This window comes from Apteryx mantelli, chromosome 1, assembly GCF_036417845.1.
Source record: "Apteryx mantelli isolate bAptMan1 chromosome 1, bAptMan1.hap1, whole genome shotgun sequence".
NCBI classification, from domain to species: domain Eukaryota; kingdom Metazoa; phylum Chordata; class Aves; order Apterygiformes; family Apterygidae; genus Apteryx; species Apteryx mantelli.
Genome location: NC_089978.1, coordinates 12182679 through 12205395, shown reverse-complemented (window position 1 = coordinate 12205395; position 22717 = coordinate 12182679). Strand labels below are relative to the sequence as shown.

At 41.4% G+C, this 22717-nt stretch overlaps 1 protein-coding gene across 1 annotated transcript in view; it reads right to left on the bottom strand.

Moving 5' to 3' along the window:
* Positions 1-22717, bottom strand: part of FAT3 (FAT atypical cadherin 3) — a 335405-nt gene that overhangs the window by 234666 nt on the left and 78022 nt on the right. The window lies entirely within an intron of this gene.

Here is a 22717-nt window from a genome sequence, read left to right as displayed (position 1 = left end):
GTCACAATCAATTCTCTGCTGGGACTGCAGCTGACAGAGAAGAAATGCCCGTGTTTTCTGCTAGTGATGCTAACTTGTATAAGCCTTGGTAGAAAGAGATATCACCATTGACAATGAATTGTACAAGGAAAGATGTTTTCACTTTTAAAACAACTGCCAGAGCCCTTGCTATAGAAAAACAAAACAAAAACACCCCCAAAATTAGGGGGCAGTTTAAAATAAACTAATTCAAGTTTGGAAAATAAATCTTAAATTTAATAATTTACTGCACAACGCCTAAATCTTGGGATAGCGAACAATCAAAAACTCACAGAGCAGCATTTCTTAGACAGGCAGTATACCCTCTTTTATCGCAGAGGAAGGAAAGGTTTTCCCACACTATCTACTGATGTAGGAAAGCATCTGCTGGTTTCCTACCTGGTCCTGAGAAATGAGAGAGAGTGAGCGTGTTTGTACAGAGCCTGAGGTATGCAAAGGCCTTGCCACTTGCCCCACCGTGGAACTACCTGCTTGCACATGTTCCCTTCCATGACAGATTTCCACCCACCTTCATTTCTGCCTAAAGTGATTTAGAAATCCATCCTCCTCCTGAAATGAACACCAAAACCACAAGGACTTTAGCAAAAGCAGATACAGGGCCCTTATATCAGAAACACCTCCTGGCACAGAGACCTGCTCATATTTGCACTGTCAAAACCTTCTCTGGCTTGGGCGCTGATGGCAAACACAGAGAGGATCAAATGTACCCCTAACAACACAGACAGGTCATGTCAGCATCAAAATACGCAAACACACTTTCCCACTACTTCTGGGATACATATGCCAAGAATGTTTTCCTCTCCTAATTCAGCACTAAATCTGGATGACACGTTAATATAGTGGATCTCAAGCTTGAAATATCCTAAAAGGATATCCTTGCAGACAAGCAAGTCCCGTTAAGAGAGAGAAATTAGTAAAGAAGCTGCAGGGCAAGATGGTAACATCAGAAACTTGAATTTAGGCTCAGATGTGCTTGCTGCTACTTGGAGCAACACATCAATTCCTCATTCAGAAAGAAGGCACTCTAAGATCAGTGCTAATAAGGGGACAAGTGTGCTTTCTTGTTGTTATTGTTTTGTTTTTTTTTAAAAACAAATTAAAGTCTGTAGCAGCACACCGGAAGCCAGAGTTGCATGTGAAAGGTGTTTCATGCAGACTGGCTTTAGGAGCCACCGAGGAAGTGCACGGGCTCAGTTCTCACCCTCCATTGCCGTGGTCAGAGCATGGGCTGCCAAGAAAGGATCCTGCTCCCCAGTCTTATCAGGAATCTTTCTTAATGAGGTAGGTAAAGTTCAGATGTAATTTATTATATTATTCTGCAGCTCCAGTCTTACACACCAAAAGACAAGCTATGCCTAAAATCCAACTCCTAAAATGATACCAGCAATTAGCCTTTGATTTAGAAGCAAACTGGTAGGTCTACTGTGTGTTCTTGAAGAGCAGCCAGGAAAATTATGCTCATGAGACTTCAGCAAAAGACATGGATGTGATGGCCTGGTAGAGCTCTCCAATCCCCAATGATATGAACAATGTCAGCGCAAACTGTCCCGGATGTTTTACAGCAGAACTGATCCTACTCTGAATGACGAGAGAGAAACAGGCACCCGCAGAATGATTTGTCTGATCTGTCTTGGAGACCTCTCTTAGGATGGAACTGTTTCTTTCCATGGACCGCATGGGCAGCATAGGGTGACTTTTAGTCACCTAAGTTAAGGAGATAAATTCCATCCTCAGAGACTACCACATCCTGCTATAAGACAGGAATGCCTGCCAAGCGCAAACGGATGCTGCCGGTGCACAGGCAGTCAGGACCAGGCTCCTACTACCCCCCCCCCCCCCAATTCTGCTCTGGGCAGGAGACAGCACAGGACCCACCACGTAATTGCCTGACGTACAGGCAATTGTTTTCTAGGATACATCTTTTTTTTCTAAAGTTTGGAATTTTTTTAACATGTTTTTAACGCTAGTTCGAACAGACAGATATTTTCCTACAATCTGATCAAACAGAGAAAGGGGAAAGGAGCAGTACAAATGCCAGCCATGTACAGACTCAGGTCTTCTTCCAGTAAACATCAGGTCCATGTCCTCCTTGATCATATATATTATTCACCTACCAAAAGTGAGCATCACAGCACTGTAGGACAAGGGCAGAGAGTATTCTAAATATTCTTGTCAGCAGGCTGTGCTATATAATGACTTTCTGTAGAAACATGGGTGAAATATGTAGCGAACTGTGATGAAAATGCCTAGAAGTTCAGCAGAGAAATTACATCCCAGGGTTGAGAAGAGTCCATAATAAACGACACCCCATGGAAATAAATAAATATATATATAAATAAATAAGTCCACGTGGGCAAGGAAGAGGCAAAAAGATGAATAATAGTGCTCCTGGAGATGTTGATTTATTCAGAAGGCACAAATTATTTTAGATCTTTAAACAAAAATTGAAACAAGTGGTTTTTTTCCCCCCTACTGAGCGCAAGGAACTTTCTAGTAGATTAACCACTGTTTATGAAGCTGAATTCAACAATATTGAGTTGCTAATAAATATATCTTCTGAGTCATTCCTTTCTTTTATGACTCCTGGCAACAGTTACCTTGCATTTCTGTATTTCAGAAGGAAAGGATCATGAAACAAGTGCTAGCAACTGCCAGTGGGTCTACTACACTGGATTTTTCCTTTTACTTTTGATTTATTAAAAAGCCCCAGCTACAGAATAATTCCTTTTGCTTAATATGTCTTGTCATTTCACCTGTCCCGACACAGCTGCTTGATAAATACAGAAGTCCTTTGTTCACCTTCAGGTTTTCCAAGTGGAGATCCTGCACTGCTCCTGGGAACAGCTTTCACCACTTTCTTGAATGAGCTGCAAGAAGTTCCTCCTTCCTGATCATGAAAACATGGGTCTAAAGTTTGCACCATAGGAACCCTGGCAGAGCCGGATCCTCACATCACTGAGATCAGCAAAAGCTCTCCACTGAATGCACTGTTTTTTAGGTCAAGGTCCAAATTGTCAGGAGCATCCCCAGTGCTGCTCCCTGCATCACATTAGCCTGTGCTTTAAGTAGAAAAAGCTTTAGATAAAAAAAAAAAAAAAGTATCCACAAGGACACAAAAGCTGTCCCAATTTTAACCAATCTTTCCACATATCTGTGGATGACACCTCTCAGAGAAATGTTAAACTTCATCCTAATGAGGTGTTAACTCTGAACACTAATGATAACATTTAACTATCAACAGAGTTTCTCCATCATTATCTTATGAAAGCAAAAAGGCTGATATAGCTGATATCAGGAGCTACAAAATATTCTCTGGGGTAATCCAGATAGGCCCTGGGCTACCTTAGCTTGGCTGAGTAAAAGTATAAGAAGGGTAGAGAATATCCCTGTAGAAGACCACCACAAATTCAGTAAAGACCTCACTTGCTTCAGAACTTATGGATATTAACAGATATTAAGACCTTAGAAGATGCATAGACCTTTGTTTTCAGATACAGAAGAGCAGAGAGGAGAACAGGCCTTTGGTACAGTTGTAAGGCTTTTCCAGACAGATTTTGTGGTATACTTTCCCCAGTTACCTGCTAATTAAAAAAGAAACAAGCAAGGTAATTGTGCCTGAGTTGAACAAATCAAGAAACATGAAGAAACACCATCGGAAATCCAGAAAATTTCAAAACGATTGAAAAAAAAAAGGTTGAGATTTTGCAGACCCATTTACGGATGAGCCTGAGAAACAGACGGGTGCACAGTGCTCCTGTCCACTGGGGCGCTACGTCACAAGGAACTACTGCATTTCAACACAAGGCAGCTGAATTCCTAACAAGCTGTATCTAAGCAAGCTCTTTATGCCAACCTCAGCGAAAACTGCTGGATTTTGCTGTATCCTTAAAGGACTGAAGCCAGCACTTCCTCAGGCCTGTGGCACCCTCAGAAAAAAAGCCAGGCATCAATCAGAAAAGCAATGCCACTGATATGCTTTCCGCTGCATTCCTCAAAGCATGTTTGCCCTGCGTGATCTGCAAAGCACCATGTGCATTACCAACACTATAAAAGAAAAATAACAACAGACTGCGTTAATCTCTGATTAAAATTCTGTGCACATTTATATGTAAATTAAGCACAGCCCTTCAGCTCTCGGCAATGCGCCAGCAATGCAAAGGTTGTGTGCTTGTTTCTCTTAAAGGCTTGTTTTCCCTCTTTCCCCAGGAAAATAAGGGGATAACATTTTTACACTGCTCCTGTAAGCGGCACACAGTGAGATGCTGTGTTATGATGGGCTAAGGCAAAAAAGGCAGTGGGAACCTAGTGGCTATTAAACTGGACAAAAAGTGGGTGAACTGGAATTTTATTCCTGCCTCTCCCACCGATTTGCTGTATATCTTTCAGCAGACCTCTTAAAAATCACACAGTCCACTCCAAAATTATCTGAAAGTTGTGTATTTACTATAGCTGCAAGAAACCCAAGAGGCTCTTGAAACAAAAGGGGATTACGCAAAAACATTATTTTTTTCTCATCTCTTTTTTCCCCCCTGTTTGTTTACCTTGCACGTTTGACAGCACTTTGTGTACAGGTCGCGTGATGAATGGACCTGCCACGGCTCTGCAAGAGGCTGTTTACCGGAGCTGTCAGTCTGAGTATTTACATAGGTGCCCATCACCATGGATATCTGCTCCTTACATACGTTCCTCCTAAGAGTCAGCTCATCCTTCATGAATAGTCTCAATAGAGCAAACACTGAAAGGAGTTCAATTACGTGTAGTTTTTCTGAAGGCAAGATTAAAAGACAACTTGGTGGTCCATAAGAAGCTGGGCAGGGAAAAGACAGAATAAGAAGGCTCTTTAATCTAGCTGAGAAAAGCAAATCAAGGCCTCGGCATTAGGAGCTGATGTCAGAAAAAGGAGACTGCAAATATTCAACAGGGAAGACACCTGGCAGGAGCAACTGCTTGCCAGAGAAGGGCCAGAATTTCCCATCATTTGGTATCTTGGTACTGGGACAGGACACTTTACTACAGCATAACCTATTCTTCACCCAAGTTATTAGCCTAGATTCAAAAATAATTTAGCATACTCTTTCAAAATCCTCGATCACACAGAAGTACTGGAGAAAAACCCTCAGTTATTTCTTTATGAAAATACTGCAGTTGGTTTGCAAGGAGACACCCTGCTTAATACCATCAGCTCTTCTCAGTCATTCAATTGAGGAAAGTCTAAATAACAAGATGTTGTGTATTCCTCTAGTTCCTTTTCAGGAGTACAAGCTAATTGCACAAATCTCCACCTCAGACTGGGAAATTAGGAAAGGCCAAATAAGGTAAATGACTCCACTTATTCCCAGGTCCTGACCCAAGAGTGGCCCCAGAAGAGGACAGGAGGAGTCTGGTGGGAGGTAGTGGAGGCAGAGCAGGTCTGGCACCACAAGCGGCAGCGAGAGGTGGAAGTGAGACTGTGGCATGTCCCCTGCGATGTGCCCAGCTCCTGGGGGGTCCTGGGGCAACAAATGCCAGAGCATGGCTCCTTCCCACAGAAAGCCAGCTCCTCACTAGTGCAAAGGGCTGGTGGTTTAACTACCTATAAAAATATATAAGTTCTAAGGTTACTGAAGGGCTAACAGTGATGCATGCGCCTTCTTCCTGACTTCAGTGCTGGAGTCAGTGCAAACTCACTATCAAAATTTGTAAGGTCACTTCTGTGGTGCAAAGTGCTACAAAAATCCACTTCCAGCACCTCGAATCTCAAAACGAAGGGGCTCAGGGCAAAACAGCTACAAAGTAAAGTTGGTCTGTCCCCAGTTTAAAAGGACAGGAACTAGGCAGAGTCAGGAATGAATAGTGACAAAGAAGTATTCAGGGCTCTGTTTCATCATCTAAATTCAAAGGAAGAAAGGAAAAATCATTGATTCTGAAATACTACTAATTATTCATAACCCTCATCAAAGACTCTGCAAGTCTAGTGGTAGCAAACACACCACCTTGTTTGTCACCGAACATCAGCCAAAGTAGCTCAGTTGCATTTCCTTGCTGGCAAAAATAAATAAATAAGTGTAGTTTTACAAGAAAACAGGTGAACAATGATATTTTTCAGAAACTGTTGGTCTAAAACACAGGAAAAAAACACCTTAAAATTCTAATCAGGCCTCACTGAGATGAATGCTTTACATCCACCCATCTATACTCCTACACCCAAGCTCACATCAAATCCTACCCCCACATAGAAGGAGCACGGCTGTACAAAGATTAATTGCAACAGGGGGTCATGTAAAGATTTGAAAATGTAAATACAAATGTCAGAATTAATCCATATTCCTAGCATTGAACACGTATATGATTTTTGAAGGACGCTTAACAGAGAGCTCTCATAGGGAAGAAAAGTTTAAAAAGAATGCAGACCCATTCTTCATTACACCAACAAGCATAAAAACAACCAGAATGATACGATTTGTAGATAAGAATTATGCATCCAATTAAGAAAGAAAATTCATGATTTAAAGAAATCTAACATTATGCCTAGCCCACGTATTTTTTATTTAGGGACCTCACATAAAATAGGCGATGATGTGTGTAAAAGCTGAGTTTATGCCGTTTTCAGCAGATATTTATTTGATTACTTCCATTAAGGGTAAATTGTAAATATAACCTATAGGATTAAACAGCTTCAGTGCAATGAAGACGTGAACTGTGCCCAAGCACCAAGGCCAGACCGATTCGGCATACTGGGGCCACTGAAGCCAGTGGGAATCAGAATAAACCACATATTATATTCACCTCTTTTTAAGCCTTCTAAGTCATGACTCACTAGCTCCTGTTCTGAATATGGACGGCAGTATCACATCAACCACCAACTCAACCGGAGCATGAAGGAAACCTATCGTTCATACCACCCACAGCTCACAGTAGGCAACTTTGAAAATCAGGCTCCTTATTCTGGTGATTAAATGGAATTTCAGTGCATTCATTTAAGCCCCCCCCACTGTGCAAACTGTGTCCTCCCATTTTTATTTTATTGCACAAATTTTGTAAGCTTTAATATATATTAAAACAAAACCCAGCTCCTACTGAAGTGTGTGGAAATGTCCCCATTGACTTAAATGCAGATTAGATCATGACAAGGAACGATTCCAAAAGCAATATTAACTTTGTGAGGTTATACATATGTAGAGTTTTCTAATATTCTTTTGTCTCGTTCAATGCTTACTCTACAGTTCCACTGTTTATATTATAAAACATATATAATAAACTATGTTCAGTCATACAAGGCAAGACAGGTAACGCTCCTGTCTAGGGCTTAACTTTTAATTTTCTCTATTTTGCTGATGTTTTGGCTATACAAATTTACTGTTACAACAAAATATGTTTTTACACAGGATATTACATCTAAGTTCCCAGTGCAAAGAAAATTAGAAATCCAATCCTCAGCAATGCTACCTCAACAGAGATTGGAGTTAGTCTGCAAATACACTTTTAGCGATCATATTATTAAATGCAATTTCATGAATACCTAAAACAATCAAGACTGTGACCAGAACGTTCAACATGTTAATGAATGTAATATGTCTGCATGTAATAAATATGTAAGTAGACAGTGTAAGGGTTTACAACTCACTCTACATGACATGCCACTGTGCATTACAGTGGCGATTTCATTTCAAGCTTGCAGTATGGAAGTGCGGACCACCAGGGCGCTGCTGCTCCGTACACAACCTTTTTGGTATGTAACATGGCCACAAATCTCATTTGCTCATGGAAAAAACCACCACCACACAACAGACCAAGCACAGCCAGTTGGTCTGAAAAACAGATCTGGTACACGAGAAAATCACATCCGACCTCTGAGGTTTCCGGCCAGTCCACGCTTGAGCCAAAGGCAGGGACACTGTGGCTGACCTGAAAGCACAGTGCAAGTTGAAGGTGCAAATGCAAACCAGGTCTGGCAAGGTTCATTGAATGAGGTGCAGCACCGTCAGGGTGCACCATTAGGCTCTCACAGGTCTGACCTCGATACTGGCTGGAGATGGAGTCATGTCCAACCACACAGAGACTGGCCAGGGCGTGAAATGAAAATGCAGCTTAATTTATGAGAGTGAGAGGGGAAATTTAACTAATTCAAGGTAATAATCAAGTTTAGGTCTGCCCAGTGCCCTCTCAAATTAAAAAATACACACACACACTCACACACACACATATATATACACACATAAATATATAAAATTCTGTGTCTTCTCCCAGCGTGACTGTGCACCCCAAGTATTTGCTCGGGGTGCCCCCTCCTCCTGGCACCCTGTGCTGCCTCCTTCTGTGGGGACTCAGCGGGGTAAATGCGCAACCCAGCACGGGGTCTGGTCTGGCCTTCGGGGCCTCGGGCAGCAGAGCTCCCGCGGTCGCCCAAGGCAGACACTGAGCTTTGCAGCACTGTTGCTGCAGCGTTACAGTTTCTAATAAAGTTGCATCTTTATGAGGCTGGAAAAAAATATGTCTCAGATTAGGTGCTTCACCTTCAAGATTACTTATATTCTGAGGTGAGATTCTGCCTTCAATACCTTCAAATGACTTAAACCCAGGGCTGCCGGCTTTCTTTGCTTGCTTTCTTTGGCAGGGGGCGGGGGGAAGGCTTACAACTTCAAATTAAAATGAGCTATCACTTAAATATGACATCTTCAAGGTCACTTACACATCAATTTCAGAGCAATTTTCCAAACATATCATCAAGACACTGAACCAGACACTTAGTCAAATAAATTCTCTATCTTCTTCCATTTATGAATTAAATTAAATAAGATGTGCCAACATTTTAACCTGACTAGGCTTTATTATGGTTTCTGTATCTTCCATCACAGCCCTCTACTTATTTAAAGAAATATTCATTTTCAACTTCCTTTAACGCTTTTTTGCTTGGGCAGAAAAAATCACAAGCATAATCTTGTATGGATAAACAAAAACATGCAATGGACAATTCTGAAAGAACCAAATTGGCTTCAAAACCATAAATACTATAGAAAACCCTCTCATTTATGAGACACACTCCATCACTGCTGAACAGTGAAATAAAACCTGCAGCTCAAACCAAGCGGAGAGGGGTCTCCCTCTTCGGTCTCAGAGAGAGAGCAAAATACGGCACCTATTTATGAGATCAACTTTTTGCTATTGGACATGTGCAGGCTAAAATTTTCAGTAAACATAACAAGTATAACAAATGAAAAGTACAATTTGGGGTGTCATACAAAATTTAGATACACCAAGCATTTATAAATGCTGCCAGTAAGATCCAGTGCACACGCTTAAAGTGATTTCAGAAGAAATACAATTGACTATATAATTTCATTCTATTTACTATGTATTTTTTTTTCCTTTTTTTAAAAGCACTCCGGTGGCTACTGGGGTTCCAGCTACACATGAATTACAAATTATGAATTCTGTTCAATATTATAATGCCTCTGTATGCGTTTATCCCCCTGTATCTGTTTTTTTCCACAACAAACTACAAGTTCTGTTTCGTTTTCTGAGCACCATATGGATTATAAAAGTCTTCTGTGCTTTCAGCTCATCCATGTAGCCTTCACAATGAAATGCAATGTGCAGATGGTATCAGCAGAAATTCTTACATTGTTAGCACCAACAATGAAATTTGTTAAACCTCGATAATAATCCATTTGTATGGAGGCACTCTTTCACAAAGGGCCTGGCTAATGCCCAGAGTAACCCACATTTGCAGCACATCCTCTTTAGGAGATTAATAAAGAGATCAAAGTCTCACCCATGTGTCCTCTGACAGGAGGACTGGGAACCTAGTTTAAAAAGAAGGGTTTGCTCCCAGTTATTTCAGAAATATCTTAGAGATCTTTATTTTAGAGATCAGAAGCAGCACAAAGCTGAGGCAGGAAGAGGAGCTGGAGAAAAAAAGACACAGGATACTCTAAAGGATTCTGATAAAAAGTGCAGGCCTGATCAAGAGTGGCAAGGGACTTAAGTGCCCATTCTTCTTACTTTACAACGACCTTTATATCTTTTATATTGCCTACAGTAAGAAAGAGTGCTTTGGGACCCCTTCTGCAAAATCTGTGCCTACCTGCTTCAAGTATTTTATATCTCTGGTAAGGGACCTGAAAGGAACCTGGGGCAATTTTGTTGCAGAATGGGACTTCTAAGGAAGGCTATCGACCAGCATCTGCCTGGAGAACGAGTACTGGTGCCAAAGAAGGAAATGTTAACTTTACCTCGACTAAAGTAAAATTTAAAAGGGCGCAGACTCTATTGATGAACCTCAGTACTGAAGAGCGTTAGCCTGACAGATTGCCAAGGCAAACAAGCGACTACCAGGAATATTCCACCTAGTGAACGTCTTTCCCCTTTTTGTTGAGTTCTTTATTATACTGGAAATAGAGTAATTTTCTTTCTCTTTGTCTCCATTTCTTTCAGTTCTGTGCCAGCCCAGAACAAATCGGTAACCCTACAAAAATAGTAACAGCATTAATCCTGAAATACACCTTATGTTTTTCTCTATCAAAAAATAAAGCCAGAAAAGTAGTCAAAAAGGAGAGAAAAAGTATCTCTGAAAGGAATTTAATAGTCACACTGGACTTGAACATGAAAATTGTAGGAAAGAAGCTATGTCTGAAAGGGCTACTATGAAACAGAGAGTAAGCACTGGAGTACTATTTATCCCCTCTGCATAGCACAGCAGCACTCCCACCTCTTAGAAATAGAGCACATGACTCCAGATTGTACTTTAAAAGGATGTCAAAAAATTGGAGGAGATGTAAAAAAGAGCTCCAAAAACGGTATGAAGACCAGAGAAAATGATTTACAGTAAGAGAGTTAAAGACTTTGATCTGCTAAGCTTATTAAAAAGAAGATGGAGAGGCAACTTGATTACAAAATCCATGTAAAGTACATAGGGAAATATTATTGGGAACTAAAGGGCTCTTTAATCTAACAAAATAAGGTAGAGCAAGATCTAATGACTGGAAACTGAAGCCAGCAAAAATAAAATTAACAATCAGCTTCATATCCTTCTTTATTATTTATTTTTCCAAAGTGAGTGCTTAATTCCAGGAATACATCCTTCTCATCTCTAGTCATCTTCAGGTCAGGACTAGAAGCTTTGGAGGGAGAAACATGTCATCCCAAATGTACATTACACTTTAGTCAGAAAAAGATTACTGGACTCAATAAAAAGGTAAGAAGGTGAAATATAATAGGCAATGAGATGAAACAAGAGGATCTGGTCCCTTCCGGCCTTAAGCGCTATTAAGTTGTGAGTAGTGATCAGCTGTACTCATCGAAGGAGTATGGAGAAAGAAGAGTCACTGGATTGTGCTGGGATGCCAAATCGCTCCCAACTTACCCGGCTAATTCCCTTGATCAGCTTTATGTTATTACAAGACAGTCCTTGTATTGCTGTCCCCATGGAGGGGACAAGACACATATAATGAAAAGATAGTACCCTCCCCACCCAGAATCTTTGTGATGGAAATAGTTATGGCTGTAGAAAGGTATTGTGTCCTTCCATGGCAGGTAATTTAGGATTCAGAACGGAAGTTTCACCAAACAAAGAAAATTGTGGAGTTCCCGTACAAGCAGAAGAGACACTCCAATGTGAGGAAGATGTAAAACAGTCTAGCATAGCCCAGGAGTTTGCAGAGAACTTGAAAAAAAAGCCCAGCTGGGCAAGCAGTAGCTTTACCTCTCATTTTGTAAGGTATTAAGCCAGAAGCTTCCTGGTGAAAATTTAAATATCAGTCTTCTCACTGGAATATATGAGGGCATGTAAGAAACCAATGAGCCTGGTTTGGAGATGTGCACATGCCATTACATGTAGCACATCTGCTGGACATGACATATGGGTGAGCCTGGAGCAACATCTCTCAGTTTTGTCCGTGCTGACCATTAGCTGCCAGTAGTTAGTCTGTGAACAAACCAGGCACCCTTCTGCATTTGAGGGGAAACTCTCAGTTTACAAGAGGCCCTTACAGAGCAAACCTTGTGGCTTTGTAGGAACAATACGTTACTCTATTCTCATGTTTTGTACAGTCAATTTTCCTATATACAAGGCCTCTCGAGCCAGTATACTTAATAAACATTCTCCATATTGTAACAAAAAAAAAATTCTTTTGCAAAGCAACACACTCTTCATTACACTCAGAGTCCTATGAAATACAAAGTGGATGCACTGGAATCTGAAGTTTTACCTAGACACATTTGTAGGAATCTCCCCACGTCTAGAAAATGAAAGTTTTTCCTCTGTATTACACTGGATTTACACATTGGGGACAGATTTATGCAGCAGCCAGCATGTCAAAAAAGAGACGTGACTTGTTTTGAATCAGGACTACTGTACGCACTGCTTTAAACTGCCCAGCTGGCAAAGCTTTTGATTTTTTATTAAATACACTTTTAGATATATCCTTTCCTCTCTTCTTTAGAGAGAGAGGCTGGGGAAGAGAACTCACCTTTCAACCTTTATGTCCAGAGGGTGTAAAACCTCCTCAAGCTGCTGCTTCTGCTCTGAGCTAAAGTTCTCATGGCTGCAGCAGACAAAATGTGAGAGTTACCTGGAGGCCAAAACTTAGTTCAGCCCTTCGAAGGAAAGATCTCCTGTCAATGCTGACAAGGATTAGGAACATCTCTTGCTTTCACTTCTGGAGGGACAGGAGTTCCCTTTCAGATTTGTTAAACACACATTCAAGAACATTTCCAGTCTCACTCCTAAGACTAAGAATGGGTCACACACCCCTGGACCTCTTTCTCTAGTGGGGAACCCATCAAGAAGTCCCCACGAGACATGCTTTGCATGAATGCTGAACCTTAGCAGGGAAACCTCACTGGTATGGTGTTTCCACCCATGCTGTCACCCCAAAGAGGGCCACAACATCTGAGCATGAGAGAGAAGCTGATACCTGCCAATTCATCCCTCAGGCCACGCAGCCAACTACGGATGCCCTTGTCTGAACCAGCAACCTGAAGGCCGCTGCCAAGCTGGGTCTAGTCCTTTCATTAACCAAGGCTTGAACCTGCAAACCTGGAGAATTAGCTAGAAGGGCAGGACAGTCCAGAGCTTGAGCACATGCTGAATTTAACTGTAGCCCTAACTGCAGAGTTTGGTCTTTCTTTTGAAGCCAAATATATAGGCTGAGGAGCTGCCTACTTAGAATTCACCAGCTTCTAGACACTTCTTACCTGACAACTTGACTGACCTAGAAATTCTACCCCGAATGCAATCAAACACTTACTCCTCCTCCCCCCCCTTTTTTTTAACAATCTTATTTTGCGTGGCAGATGATAGGTGCTCCCACAACTTCCTTCGAACCTTCTTTTCTCATTTTCTAACGCCTACCCCAACTCCACACATCTTGCACCAAATATAGTCCTCAGCACCTAGGGCCTCTGCTCACACTTAAGCTGACCCTCTCCTAGTATGGCAAAATACCTACGGAAATCACCAACAGCAATCCCATATACTTCTAAGCATCATTCTAATAGAAGGGCCTTAGAGAAAGCTACAAGCAAGCATTGCATGGGAGATACCTCATCTACCACATCTATGATAGAAAAATGTTAAATAACTAGAATTCATTTCCATGCTGAAATTTTTCCAAGACACTGTGAGCAGCGTTGTTGTATCTCTGCAGGGAAAACTGCACACGACCATTAAGACAGTCAGAATTTTAATCTTCTACTTTGCATAAAACACAGAGGAAATGGAGCTGTGATTATGGCGGCAAACCTAGCACAGAACCGTGACCCGCACAAGCAGACCGTAATGGTATTTCGGTCTCACTCTCCGTGCTCTGTGTGGTAACAAATGGAAGGGTCAAGGAAAAGACGGGAGTTTGGTGGAAACCACCGTTCTTTTAATCTTCTGGTAGTTTTAGTCTGAAATTTATCTTCAAAAAATATTTTACAGGTGAGATGCTCTTCTTCAGACAAGCAAATGGAAGGAAGCAGAAAGCTGAGATACAGAAGGGACTGTGGCAAGGCAGCTCAGTAAAGTAAAAGCCTTGAGGAGACAACCATACCATGATTATTGGGAACAGTACCTGTGACTCAGTGGGTACTGCCTTTTGACTCCAAGCAGAGTGAATCAAATAAACGTGCTGTGGCTCCGGGCTCTCCTCAGTCTTTCATGTAAGACATAAAACTCAGGCCCTTATCTCACCAGGGTCCTCACCAGTAAATGGTACTGGACTTTTCTGCCAGCTTTGCCTGACCACTTTTCTAGGAAATGATGACCCAAATCAGGCAGTCTTGCAGCCAAGGGAGAAGGAGCAGGTCTGCATCCCCCCAGCCACTGCCGGCTCCTTCGGGGCAAGGCTCCCATGCACTCCACAGAAGTCAGCACTGTATTCCCCAGTTGATATATGCACACATACACATAAACTGTAGCAGCTCAATTTTAGAGTGTTTTATGATTAGACAGACTGAGCTCCCTGAAGAGGCGGGGAAAGTGAATGTCTTGATAAAGTAAATAATGAAATGCTGCAGTACCAATATACGCTGTGTGATCCCTAGAGGGAAACCACCAGCACAAGCCATAATGAAATAAAAGTCACAGAAAATAAGGGCTTTGCTGTGGACACGACCCTTATGTGCTCATTATGCACTGTAGTGACTTCTATTGCTTTATGACACTTATTCATCTTGGTGAAATGTTGTATGTATCTAGCGATAGATATGATGTGTAAAAACACATGTACATACTCTTGCACATACACATGTTCTAAATGAAAGAGGATGAACGGAAGAGTGATTTATTTTCATTTCAGTAAATGGCTAGACCATAAACATGTACTATGTGTTCTCCGTATGGGCTTCCTTACAAATCCATCATCTTATGCAGTTTAAAGCTTTCATAAGCACTTAGCATATGAATTTGCATTTGTGATTTTTTTAGCTTTTAAAAATGTCCTTGTATTTTATGCTTTAAGTTCTTAAACACTCAGTAATACAAGTGTGGGCTCTGCCCAGGGCTAATCTAAAAGCTGCACTTAAGACAGCAAAAGTCTGCTTGGCTATTTATACAGTATTTTGAATGGAAGTTGTTTTTCTCCTGTGTAATATGCATCAGTATCAGTAAATCCTAAAATGCAATTTAATTTTTTATTTATAATGCATCTTTGCCAACTCTGGAAGCAATAAAACAAAACAAACAAAACCCAGGAAATTATCCTAGATCCAAGTGCGGGAGAAAGCATGGCTCCCTCTAATTGAGTTTCCTTCACTCTTATCTTCTATAGATCCCTTAGATCGTTTTCCAATTTTCATTTCCATTTCTTCCATTAAATGGCGCTAACCTATGACCTCCATTTACTGCCACCCATTTATCTTCCATCCTTAATTGAGATGTAATGTGTCCACTTGTCCAGTGCTGGGCACTAAAACCCTGACAGCATGCTTGATAAACACTAACTCCGTTAGAAAAGCTTCCTCGAGAAAATATGATTCAAAACCATATTCTTGAACAGGTAAGTCTATTCCATTAAAGTGGAGTTTACCTTATAAACATTCTGCGCTGAAGACCAAAACCCCAGTAACAAATAATTACTTTTGTTTCTTATTTGCTTTCTCTGGTACAAGATAGAAGTAGATTTGCTTCGATTCTGGGAGGGTAAGGTGAGGTGACAGGGCCAGAGGGAAGAAAACAGATGAGGCAAGCTTTCAACAGTCCATCATTTTTTATTTCCAGAGAGAATAATTTTCCATGGGAGGGTTTGCAATCAAACTCCCCCCCTCCCCATTTCAGTGTATAGGAATTTCTGCAGGATGGCACTGCTTAGAAAATGGTTAGGCTTTATACAATGTCTTCATTTCGGGAACTTTTGTCAACTATTAATAAAATTTCCAACAGCCAGGTACTGCTGCGCCGTTGGACAGAGGGATGAGCTCAGAGTCTGGGAGAGTCAGAAATACAACAGAAGAGAAATGGTAATGCTCCCTCTATTAAGCAGGAATTTCAATATACCCCAGCCTCCCATTAAACTGTAAGATTTAAGAAAACATAATGTAGTGAGGCACTCATCCTCTCAAAATAACTAAATGAATCACCGCACGCTTATTCTAAGAAGCTTTCTGTTTGTACCAGTGATCCTAAGTAAAACACAAAGTCACTAGGATCTGGAAAGCGAACATCCGAGAGGAAAATTCTTCATTCAGAAACATCACACCACGGACTAGGCTGAAAAGCTCCATGGTTTAAAACGTCTGAACTTAGGGCATTTCTATTTCATGATCCAGAGGTGCAACTGCAAATTGTGGTGACATGCCCAAGACAGCTTTAAATTAAGGTTAGGGCTTGGCACTCATAGACTGGTAGTTGCGGTGAGGAGGCCTGGAGAAGGCAGTGCAAGCCTCGTCGGGATGCAGTGCCCCAGGACTGGTTGGCAGCTCCAGCAATATTGCTACACGAGCTAGCAGCAGACATCTGCCTGAATGGCCCGGGGCATTCACACAGCTAAGGGACAGTCCAAAGAGCAAAAAGATACCGCAGGAGGTTGGGCCACCTTGAGTAACGTCTAGAGGCAGCCAGGAAGAAGAAATATTGGGAAATGGGCTGGTGTCTATGACTTTCTGAAAGGAGGTGACAAGCAAACCAGCTCTTCTCCCTATTTGCAGTGGAGTCTCTAAACACTGAACCAGAGAATATTTTGGTACGTATGGGTGCTGACACAGATAACTAGGTGTCTGCATGGCTCCCTGCAGAGCAGAATATTAAGCTTTATATTACAGCCATTCATAAACTGAACTCTCTGCTGGAATTACCTACTGCTGTCTCCTTGTGTCCACACATCTGGCTGCCATAGCCAGTCCCACGTCAATGCAATGTTGCTTAGCACCTGCATGCCCAAATTAACTCTCAAAGGCTCGACAACAGCTGTTGGCACTGGAACAGGTTAGTTTAAACCACCTATGTTAACTCGCACAGTGCCCATACCGCTGAACCGCAGCACAAACTTTGCTTTAATCACAGCCTGCAATTCCAAGAGGAACTGGTCCACTGTGAGAAAATCACTGCTCCCAGCTCTTCGAGCAATGAAAGTAGGGAAGAACCCTGGGCAGGGACTAATGCTGAATCCAGAATGAGATTTGCCACTGATCTTCATGCACATAGTCATGTCACCAGCATTGTCACAAGGTTTCTGGTCCTGGACTGCCAGAAAGATCCTGGAAAGACACTGCCTCATTGCTATGGCTGGTCAGTAATTATTCCGTAATGCCCTGGCACATGTAAACCAAGGTCAGGATGATGGAACGGCCTGTGTACGAGACTTAAATGTAAAGCAGAGGCTAAGAACGAGAACAGACTGTGGATATTCCTTCCAGAAAGCATTGCTTGGAGAATAGAGTGGCATGGGAAGTTGCAATGGCATTGCAGAGGCCATTGGCATTCGCAGCATGAGTGCTCTTCAACACACTTGCTACCAAACAAGCATCTGGTGCCCCCTAATTAAAACACCAGCTCCACGAGGTGACATCCAGCATCATGAATCAAATGAAACATCTGCTAATTCTTCCAACAGCCAGACACAACAAGCCAAAAAAAAAAAAAAAAAAAGACAAAACAAACACATGCACACAGATTACTAACTTTGGCACTGACAGCCCAACTGAACACAAGAACTGTGTAAAATTCCCACATTATTAACCAGTGCATCTTCAGTTGAACCGATTGACTGTGTAAATATGCTACAACACATGTTCAGGCGTCCAACGGGCAAAAACGAACAAGTTTTATAAAAGTGAGTAAACACGCCTCACTGCACAGCATTGTGCTGCAGTGGGGAAGCCTCCCTCTAGCTCGCACAGTCTAATGGCCCAGGCTATTAACTCAAATGATTAAAGGACTGGAAAACGCAGAAATCTCAATGTATGCATGGCCTATAATAGAAAAATGCAGGGTGTGTCTTCCCCAGTGATAAAGAGATGCTTTATTTTTACTTCCGCTATAAATAATTGTGTTTTTTAATAGGTATAGATAATCAGGCATTTACATGGTTTCCAGCAGAGCAGCAATATTAAAACACTACATTACAGCCATTCATAAACTGGATACATTGCTGGAATTACTTTTTACTGTCATTACTATCCCACAATCTCTACCATATGCATTGTTACCGCAGCAGTAAAATGATTAGATTCTAAACATTGCTGGAGATCTGTAAGTAATACCATGGTGGTGAACTCTTAATAAAATCAAATATTTAAGAAGAACTGTGGACAGTCTCTTACTCTAAACCCTGCGGGTTCCTGAGAATGGAGTAGGGTTACAGTTCATGGACTAGGTTCTGGTATCATTTGTGTCAATTCTACAGCAGCAAAATTTCACTTATTTCATTCAATATATTATTTACGATTTGTATGATGTACAGCATATAGGGACAGCAGATCAAGCTGCAAGAGCAGAAAAGATGTAGATACATGTAGACACAGAGTACCCTGTTTGTAAGACAGCTCCATGACAGGACTTACTCTCTTTCTGTGGTTTTATTCTAACCCAGTTGCAAAATCACAGTTCCTCATAGCCACGGCTTGAATTTTTGTGTTCTCGTTTAACCTGGCTGGGTGCCCTGTCCCTTTCTCAAGCGGGTCCCAGGAGACCCTGCCCAGAGCTCCCCATCACTCCCAGCCGCTGCCGGCAATGGCACTCCTAGGATTTCAGTCACTTCCCTGTCTGCTTTCCCAACTTACTTCAGAAGCAGTTCTGCATTTTTCCATCCTACAGTGGGAATACAACCAAAAAATAAGTATATGTAAACTAGGTTATAGATATATTTAGTAACCAGTGAGCAGCAAAAATCAACCCACTGCTTGACTGCAGAGAGGTTAGATAGGTTTATCCCTACAAATAAACTCACAGTATCTGTGTGATGGCACTTTTTAAAGTACCTTATTTCAGTACAGAACCTTATTAGCACTTTGTTTATTCTTACTTTCACTCTTCTGATTACTCTTACACAAATGTGTTGCCTATCTTGTTCTGAAGTTGTCTTTTTTTTTTGTTCTACTATAACGCCTTGCAGGCAGAGGCTGTGCTTAACCATGATCCTGAATGAGCCTTCTGGAGTATAACTTAGCTTCCTTGCTCTATTACTGGTTTTGAAGTAGCATTTTGTATAAAAGAGAGAGGAGGTAAGCAGAAATCAAGCAAAAGGACAAAAGATATCCTGCATCTACTCCAGAGATGACTAGGTGAATCTGGCACTAAGGGTGGAGATGCAAGCATGGATTTTGGAACTACTGTAGAAGGAAAATCATACAGTAACCTACATTGACCTTCGGTAGGTCAAGGGAAAAGAACTTGGTTGTTTCCTATAATGGAGAAGAGCAGATGACTTTTGCGAAGGGGTAACATACAGAATGATTGCAGCAATTCACAAGTGAACTACTGGGGGTGTCTGGGAGTAGATACTAATTTCCATTCCAACAGGATCGGAAATTTTTATATTAAAGGGTATTAATTCTGAGCAATCAGCATAGAAGAAGACACTGATGCAATGAAACATATGAAATTTCTAAGTGATCAGGAACAGAAAGAAGGAAAGTAACCAAGGATAGAGTCTTACTAAATACTAGGATGGAGGGAAATATGGAGAAGATACAGCTGCCAAAGCAATCACTGAACAACACACTTCAGAGATAAGAGGCACCAGCCATTCTTTGAAGCAATCATAGCTGCCAAGAGCTACAGAGAAAAGAGTGAATTGAAGGGGATAGAGGGGTCAACTGCACTGAATAAAAAAACAAGTCAAGGCCAAGGGCAGGAATGACGCTTTGGGATTTGGCCAGGAAGTGATAATTTGTGGGTTTAGCTAACTGCAATCTCAGTGGAGTAGAGAGGGCAGAAACCAGACGAGAAAAGAGAAACTTGGCAGTGAGAAAATGAAGGCAGCCAGAATACAAAGCAGGAATAAGGAGCTTGGGTAGGAGAGAAAAGGAGAAGGGGTGCCTGGAAGTGGCAGATAGGCTTGGAGAATTATGGGTTTTTCCCAATCTGGGGACACAAAGGCATATCTGAAAGTTGAGGTGATGCCAAGGAAGAAAACAGGGTTAAGCAAGGTGGCAAGAACAGCACTGAATGAATAAGGTCACAAGGGATGACAGGAGGAGCTCAAAAGGGCTGGTCAAGAGCGGGAAGACTGAGGTTTATCCATCACTCAGACTAAAGAGCAAAGGAAGACAATTTCCATCCCAAATCACCATCAGTGGCTAGTCCTCAACCCAGAGAAAGAGCTCTGTCTCTCCTCCTGCTACCTCCTTGGCCCTCTGAGACATCACTTCATGGGTCAGCAGTTTAGGAAACCACTTTCCAAAATTTTCAAAGAGAAACATTACCTGTGATTTCACATCTAGTATTTTAAAAATCTGAACTAGACTAGCACCTAGGTGGAAACAAGTTACAGTACATTCCTCTTTTATCTTAGTATCCCTTCCGGTTTAAGCTCTGTGTGGCTATAAGAAGCAATGAATTTGGCTTGCTGTAAGCTACACTCATTTCACTGGCATAGGAAGACCATAGGAAGTCCTGTGAAGTCTCCTTGCCTGAATGTTCATTAAGACTATGACAATAACCTCATGCAAATACTGCATGAAATCAGAATTGCACTCACATCAGGGATACATTTCTCATGCTCTCTAAAGGAATCAAGATCTCACCCTCTGGTCTTAAAAGTCTGCTATAGGGACAGCTATAAACAACAAAAATTCTCCATAACATGCACTGGACAAATCACTCATATGATAACACATATGTGTCAACCAGTTCTCTGTCCTCACTTTATATATTTATTATCAACCTTAGGATACAATTTCTATAGCGTTTACAGAATGCAAAAATTATATCCTAACAGTTTATTGATGTTAATAGGTAAAAAAGCATGCTATGAATGAACACAACAACAGCATTTTAGCCACAATTAAAACAAAACTGCACTTACTCGACCCAGGAACAAAGGGAGAGTTGGAGGGAAATTCTGTGTAATATTTTATATCCTGAACTAATTAAAGATCTCATTCCCCAAACAGCCAGACAGCAAACACAAGCAGTGCCTCCAGATGAAGAATTCCTGTTTTGATGGTTACTGTAATGAGCACATTCCCAAAGGAAATAGCCAATAAAAAGCATCTCCTGTCTGGAGGATGCTGAATGAAACTTGGACTTTTCTTAATTTTACAGCAATTCCTTATTGCATCATATCAGTCTTCACCAAAGGTCTCAGTTCAATTTTTCTGTAATGAATTTGGAGACTCAAAAGAAAAATTCCATCCCATCTTAGCTGGCTAAATTTCTCTCCTTGACTTAGAACTGACAATGATTACGAATAAAATGCCTTTTTTACATCACTGAATGCATTTTTAATTAAAATTTATTAACTTGAGAGAAACTATCTCCTTATCACCAACAGACACTAGAACAAAAATGCCTTTTACTGTGTTATTAAACTGATGCTTCAGACAGACCCATCACCACAGCACATTGTAGCTCAATTGCCTAGTGGAAATTAGACTGATCGTTTCCCTCCCCCCTCTCTCAGGCTCTTCACGTGCATCTTGCCTCTGGCAAAAAAAGATCACATTAGTGCCTTCCGCAAAATTTTATACCTATAGCTTCATGTGTCTGCTGAATCCCATACAGCTGTCCTTACCAAATCAGAAAAGGAACAGGCCCACGTAGGAAAACTATGCACCTTGCCCACCTCTTATAATAAAAGAGCAAACAAACACTAGGGCTATGCTGTGATGCGTTAAGCCCTGGGCCACGTGCATGGAAGGACCTTTGCAGCTGCTTTTTTAGAAGTAACAGCTGAGGTTAAGAAAGCCAGAGGGAGAGCACATAAAAGTAAGAGAAACTTTTTTAAAAGACTTTTAAAAAAGGAGAAACTTTTAAATGCCAATGAGCATCAGGAAAATGGGCTAGGCGATAGGGAATGATTAAGGGAGCTGGAAAATAAGTGGTAAAACAGGAAAACGCAATACTCGTTGAGTCCAAAAGGGAAGAGTTGAACATGTAAGACAGATTGGGAAAACATAATTAGAGAAGACGTGACCAAGAGGAGAGCTACTAGTGTCCTTGCCAAGAGTACCTTCAGCGACAAGGAGGAGACAAGAAATAAAGGAAATCATTCAGGGAACATATTCAAGGGACTTCCTGGAGAAGCGATTAAAAATGAAACATCTTAATCTGGGAGAAGGGTGATGGAGAATATGTCACTTGAGCAAGAATGGAATATAGCTCTGATTGATGTGTGTCCACTTTGTTTAAAAAGGGACATTTCGGGGATCAGAAGGTAAAAAAAAGACACAGATTATCCAGGTTAGATCATGGAGGAGAATAGCGGGACCAAATGCCGGTCAGTCAGGTGAGACAGCATGGGACATGGCTAAAAATGAAAATAGAAAGGAACAAGCAGCTTGTGGCAGAGCAACTTGTAAAATACAGTTTACTGTGGGTGTTATTCATAATGTCCCTCTTGCATGGGGAGGAAAGGAATGGGCACCACAGAGATAAATACAACAATCATAAGCACATAAATCTTTTTTCCTTAAGGAAAAAATCTTTAAAAAAAAAAAAGGCAGACAGGATGAGGGTGAGGGAAAGGTTAGTGGAGAGGAGACAGGGACTTACATTGGTACTGGAAAAAAAAATGAAGAACACAAAAAGGAGACGATAACCAGAAGGGGGAGGCTCACT